Source organism: Mustela putorius, unplaced genomic scaffold (genome assembly GCF_011764305.1).
Source record: "Mustela putorius furo isolate JIRA1106 unplaced genomic scaffold, ASM1176430v1.1 tig00001179_pilon_pilon_pilon, whole genome shotgun sequence".
Classification (NCBI taxonomy): Eukaryota; Metazoa; Chordata; class Mammalia; order Carnivora; family Mustelidae; genus Mustela; species Mustela putorius.
In genome coordinates, this window is record NW_025421616.1 from 782,879 (window position 1) to 789,923 (window position 7,045).

At 40.4% G+C, this 7,045-nt stretch overlaps 1 pseudogene; it reads right to left on the minus strand.

Moving 5' to 3' along the window:
- Positions 1–4,081: 4,081 nt before the first annotated feature.
- Positions 4,082–4,186, minus strand: LOC123394055 (annotated as a pseudogene).
- Between the last annotated feature and the right edge of the window lie 2,859 nt (positions 4,187–7,045).

Consider the following 7,045-nt stretch of genomic DNA (forward strand, 5'->3'; position numbering starts at 1 on the left):
CATTCCCATAGGGTTGTGCAGCTACCCAATATAGAACTGAATGGAGATGTGGCAGCACAATCCTGCCTTCACCCTCTCATGACCATCCCGCAAATGGTTTCATGCGATAAGCAAACAGTGCCTCTTGCAGAAGATGGACATGTTCTAATGGAACCAGGAGAGGATGAACAATGTGTCAGAAGGGGCCAGTACAGCGTGACAGACAGTGGATGCTTCAGGTTGGTGAAGAGTCCAGGAAGACAAAGAACAAGGGATCTCAGAGCAAAGGTCTGGCATTTTAGGATGGTGGGATGTTCTCTGTACCTGGCTGCCTTCTATAGAAACCTAGGTCCAAATTAAATAAAATATCATCTGACCCCCATCCTTTATTGTGCACTGCTTTTTTTTTTTTTTTTTTTTTGTCAAATGATGCACATGCACGTATTGCACAGAGAAACAAAGAGATCACATTCAGGGGTTGGAGCTGGAGAGGGAGAAACTGACTTGTCCCTGAGCTGGGAACCTGAGACCAGAGTGGATGAAATGACCCTGGGATCATGAGTTGAGCTGAAGTCTGCCTTTGAACTGATGGACACACCCTGGGACACAGCTTTGACTTCTGAATACCTCCTAGTTCTATACAAGAACCACTGCTCTGTCATTGTTCTGAAATACAAGGGATAAGGATTTTGGCTTGGGCTGGTGTTGGTTGAACTATCTGCCCTATTTCGAGAACTGGTCAAGCTTGTCCTCTTGAAGTCAGTGACTGGGCTATGTACAAACTACTCTCCCAAGCATATTTGTGTGAAGAGATATCCTCCATTTCTAGCTTTTGCAGGGGAATGACACTATGTCTTTTGGTGCTCTGCTTCTGTGGAAGGTGATGGAAGTCCTCTGTGTCTCTGAATCTGGCTCTCTGTTTCTGCTCCCAGACAAGGGACATTTTCAGGCTCGATTTCTCAAATCCATGTTCAGCCCCCTTTTTTCTCTCACTCCTACTCTCCTACAATAGGCACTTCTTTCCATTCCTTGGAGACCATGACTTCTCTAAGATCATTGTCATGTTCCATCATTCTTTCTTCTCTCTTTGGATTTCCTTCCTTATTTTATAATCTTGTTTTTCCAGGTCACTAAATGGACCCTCTACTTCTGCCAGCTTCTCGGACTTTGCATCCTGTTTGCTACCAATATTCTCATCAGGAACTCTTTATTTTCTTTTATTCTTATCAGTTTTAAATGTTTTGTCTGAGTACCCCTGATATCTTCTGTGTTTTCTGATGTACAGCGAGTATCCTGGATGCTGCTTTCAATCCTCCATAAGGCGTGTTCTATGTAGGTTTCACTCCGAATGCCTGGCCTTGATAATTTCTTGTTGTTTTTCCTTGGCATTATTTGATTCTTCCTCTTTGCATTGGATCTAGGTCTTGTCTTCCTCTGTATTCGAAAAGCCCAATCTGTTGTCTCGCCTAAGGATAATTTCTTTAGGAAGAAGGAATCATGGAATGCCCAAGGGCTAGCACTTGTGGGAGTCTCAGGTGTGTGTGTGTGTGTGTGTGTGTGTGTGTGTGTGTGTGTGGCACACATGTCCTCCGTTTTTGTGGTGTGGTGTCCTCTGTCCTTGAGGCTAGTCATCTGCAGAGGTTCTCCTTGCCTGCCATTTGGTGTTTTTGGGGTCTGGGGTGAATATGCTGAGGTTTATCTTGGTCGGCTCTGGTGTGCCTGTTATAGGAGACATTCCACCAACTCAACAGAATGCTGGCTTTCAGAATGCTGTGTTCAGAAAAGAGCATGTGGTCAAGGCTTTCTTCTACTCCTGTATGGGAGAGTCTGTTCTCCTGGGACTAAGCAACTTGGACTGAGGAAGGCAATCCCCCAAATGTTCCACGATTGTGATCTCATGTTGGCAGGTTAGGCAGCTAATGTCCTCACCATCTTGTCTTTGGCCAGTAGCTCAGTCTTTATGCTGCTGGTGCGAGATCACAAAATTTCTTGTGCCCCCATTGAGTAATCTCCACGAACACTGCCTCTCACGGATGAAGTGCCACAACCCACTATCTCCCCACTGTGTCTCCTGGTATTATTGTCTCTGATCATGGTTTCCAGGCTGTCTGTACCTGGTTGCTTGATGGTGTCCTCTATAGGAGAAACCTCGTGTTCTCTCGATTTGATGTATACCAAGCCTGCAGATCAGAAATCTCCATGCCTCAAGACTATTTGTTGGCAAGAAGTCGTGCCATTCAGACCCTTTGCTCGTCAAAACCAATGGCATTTGGAAACATGTTCCTTCTGAATTCCCAGTGTGCTGCACTCTCCTGTGACTTTGTCTTTTGCATTAGCTAACTGCCCTCTAATGAACCAATGCTCACTTCTCCCCTGAACCATGTCTCCAATCTTCTCCTATAGTCTCTGTGACATTTTTTCTCTTTTGCTTGGAGTTTACTTTGTGGGATTCAGATCAATTTCCATCAAGTTGCAGTTAATGTGGTAATCTTCCAGTTGTGTTCTTGGCTGAAGACAAGCCAGGGGTGCTCAGACAGTACTACCATCTAACTGTCCTCCAAGTCATTACAAATCCTTACTGAGGCATAAGCAAGAATGAATTCTTCCACTTACCTCATACGGCAGTGCTGTGTAGAGCATGGGCTACGTCACATCTATCAGTCTCAGAAAGATAAATAATAGACAATTTCACTCTCTCATAACAGTCAAAAGACATATGAAAAAGCAAGGAAAAAAGGGACAAACAATATGACTCTAACCAGGCACAAATATTTGGTGTTTGTTTGAAGACACATTTTTGAGAATACATGTTTATCAAAGAGGACTAAAGGTGATATTCCTTGTAGGAAATGTGGCTGAAAGTTTTGAAAAGTGAGTTTTCAAAAGGAATTGCTATTTTTAAAATACTGACTCCCTATCTCTTGAAATTTAATTATAAGTGTTATGTAAAACAATCAAAGACAACACACACACACACAGAATACACAAAATTTGGGGAGGAATTGAAGAAATGCACTAAAAAACCAAACCTCAAGAAAATACCGTATAGTGGAAAGGCACAGAGAATCTAAGTCAGAAACCAACCAAAATGAGAAAGTTACCTTCTTAACTATCAATAATTAGTTGAAGTATTCAGGACCAAATTCAATCGTCACTGCAGATTTTTGATTGGATGAAATAAAAAAAGAAAAAAAAAAATTGGCAGAATGCGCCTGTTTGGCTCAGTGGTATAAGCTGCTGCCTTCATTTCAGGACATGATTTCAGTTTCCTGGGATAGAGTACTATATCTGGCTCGCTGCTCAGCAGGGGGCCAGCTTTCCTTCTTCTCTCTCTGCCTGCTACTCGGCCTACTTGTGATTTCTGTCTGTCAAAAAAATAAATAAAAACTTTAAAAAAATTGCACAACCAGTCCACAAGAAAACAACAAAAACTAAACAAGCTCGACCTTTTGTTGTCCATAGGAGATTTCCTTCTACTATAAAGATACACATCGTTTGAATGTGAAGGAATTTGGAATACATAGTTTATGCAATTGGCAAGGAGAAATAGCAAAAGTGATTGTTCCTATGGCAGATAGAGAGCCTTTATGCCTTTGAGAGTCAAAGGATTACTGGAAAGTGTTTTGTCTTAATGGAGCATCATCAAGACATCAGAAACTTGGAAGAATTGCCAATACATACACCACCTACATGGGTGTATCTAAATGTTGGAAGCATATGAACAGAAAGGAAGGGAGATGGGGACCTCAATCCAATATTGTTGGGGATGACGATATTCACTTTTAGCACAGGACAGATCATCCAGATGAAAATGTGGTAAGGAATAACATACATCACCTTGGGCTCTCTAGACCATCTGAGCTTTGGGGATACATGTGTAATATTGTGTCTCTGAGGACCATAAGATAAGTTCTTCCCAAGGGGAGACCTAACATTGTCTATCACAGATTGTTGTTGGAGCCCAAAACAAGTCCTAATTAATGGTAGTGAATTCAAATCGTATCTTGTATACTTATGACCACAAATATAGGAAAACGGAAAGAAATCACTTACAAAGGGGAAACACAGCAAGACACTAATATGTGGAAAACAGAACACACTAGTGAGCTAGCAATGATTCAAAGAATGAAAATCAAAAAGGAAAATTCAAAAGTGCCAAGAAAAACAGATACTACACTTGATCTTAGCCAAAAGGCCAAGAAGCGATGGGAAAATGTTCCATGCTCCTGGATTGGAAGAATAAATATTGTGAAAATGTCTATGCTACCTAAAGCAATCTACACATTTAATGCAATTCCTATCAAAGTACCATCCATCCTTTTAAAAGAAATGGAACAAATAATGCTAAAATTTATATGGAACCAGAAAAGACCTCAAATAGCTAAAGGGATATTGAAAAAGAAAGCCAACGTTGGTGGCATCACAATCCCGGACTTCAAGCTCTATTATAAAGCTGTCATCATCAAGACAGCATGGTACTGGCACAAAAACAGAACCATATCAATGGAACAGAATAGAGAGCCCAGAAATAGACTCTCAACTCTATGGTCAACTAATCTTCGACAAAGCAGGAAAGAATGTCCAATGGAAAAAAGACAGCCTCTTCAATAAATGGTGCTGGGAAAATTGGACAGCCACATGCAGAAAAATGAAATTGGACCATATCCTTACACCACACACGAAAATATACTCAAAATGCATGAAGGACCTCAATGTGTGAAAGGAATCCATCAAAATCCTTGAGGAGAACACAGGCAGCAACCTCTTTGACTTCAGCCGCAGCAACATCTTCCTAGGAATAACGCCAAAGGCAAGGGAAGCAAGGGCAAAAATGAACTATTGGGATTTCATCAAGATCAAAAGCTTTTGCACAGCAAAGGAAACAGTTCACAAAATCAAAAGACAACTGACAGAATGGGAGAAGATATTTGCAAATGACATATCAGATAAAGGACTAGTGTCCAGAATCTATAAAGAACTTAGCAAACTCAACACCCAAAGAACAAATAATCCAATCAAGAAATGGGCAGAGGACATGAGCAGACATTTCTGCAAAGAAGACATCCAGATGGCCAACAGACACATGAAAAAGTGCTCCATATCACTCGGCATCAGGGAAATACAAATCAAAACCACAATGCGATATCACCTCACACCAGTCAGAATGGCTAAAATCAACAAGTCAGGAAATGACAGATGCTGGCGAGGATGCAGAGAAAGGGGAACCCTCCTACACTGTTGGTGGGAATGCAAGCTGGTGCAACCTCTCTGGAAAACAGCATGGAGGCTTCTCAAAATGTTGAAAATAGAACTGCCCTATGACCCAGCAATTGCACTATTGGGCATTTACCCTAAAGATACAAACGTAGTGATCCAAAGGGGCACATGTACTCGAATGTTTATAGCAGCAATGTCCACAATAGCCAAACTATGGAAAGAACCTAGATGTCCATCAACAGATGAATGGATCAAGAAGATGTGGTATATATACACAATGGAATACTATGTAGCCATCAAAAGAAATGAAATCTTGCCATTTGCAACAACATGGATGGAACTAGAGCATATCATGCTTAGCGAAATAGGTCAGGCGGAGAAAGACAACTATCATATGATCTCCCTGATATGAGGAAGTGGTGATGCAACATGGGGGCTGAAGTGGGTACGAGAAGAATAAATGAAAGAAGATGGGATTGGGAGGGAGACAAACCATAAGTGACTCTTAATCTCACAAAACAAACTGAGGGTTGTTGGGGGGAGGGGGTTTGGGAGAAGGGGGTGGTATTATGGACATTGGGGAGGGTATGTGTTTTGGTGAGTGCTGTGAAGTGTGTAAACCTGGTGATTCACAGACCTGTACTCCTGGGGATAAAAATATATGTTTATAAAAAATTATATTAAAAAAAAGTGCCAAGAAAAATGGAAAATAAAGAAACTTACGGTATGATGCCAAACATTTTATGGGGAAACAATATACGTTTAAATGAGTGTGTTTCCAAAAATCAAAAGCACTGAAAAAATGCAACCTATCTGGGCGCCATAAGGAACTATAAAATGATGAAACAAACTTCAAAGTTAACAGAAAAAATTAAATAATATTTATGATTATCAAAATAAAAGAAATACAAGCAAATAGGAAAACAATAAGGAGATCTCACACGTTATTTTTGAAAACATTAAAAAACTGGAGCCCTTACCTGGACAAATCAGGAAGACAACTACACAGCTGAATGTATTAGACCACATGACAACATATAGAAAGGAAAAAAAAAATCCTAAAATTCCTGTTGCACAATTATGCCACATCCAAGTACTGAGAGAAAAGAATAAATTCCAAGACACCTATTAACTCCCAAGATAAGGTCAGTAAACCTACAAAATCTCAGCTCTGTAGTAGTGACGAAGGGTTTGAAGCAGTAATCAAACACCTGACAACACACATAAGGCAGGTCCAAATCATTTTCTTGGGCCACTGTTCTAGACATTTATTGAAGGCAATGTCATTTCTTCTCATCGATTCCAGAAATGGAGGAGGCAGATATACTCTAATTTACAAGGATAAAGACCCAATTAAGATAACGACATTTTAGGAAACAAATTCCATGCCATTTTTGTAATTGAAGATAGTAAAAATATAATTCTTTTCTTTTTTCTCATTGTATTCATCTGGTTTAGAAAGGGGCAGATTGTTTTTCTTTTAATTTTTTGTTCTGTTGAGAAAGCCAGGCTGTCATCTATCATCCGTTTTTCATTAATTTATTTTTATTTATTTTCAGTGTAACGGTATTCATTATTTTTTCACCACACACAGTCCTCCATGCAATCCTTGCCCTCTCCAATACCCACCACTTGGATCCCCCAACCTCCCACCCCCTGCCCCTTCAAAACCCACAGATTGTTTTTTAGAGTCCATAATCTCTCATGGTTCACCTCCCCTTCCAATTTCCCCCAACTCCGTTCTCCTCTCTGTCTCCCCATTTCATCCATGCTATTTGTTATGCTCCACAAATAAGTGAAGCCATATGATAATTGACTCTTTCTGCTTGACATATTTCACTCAGCATAA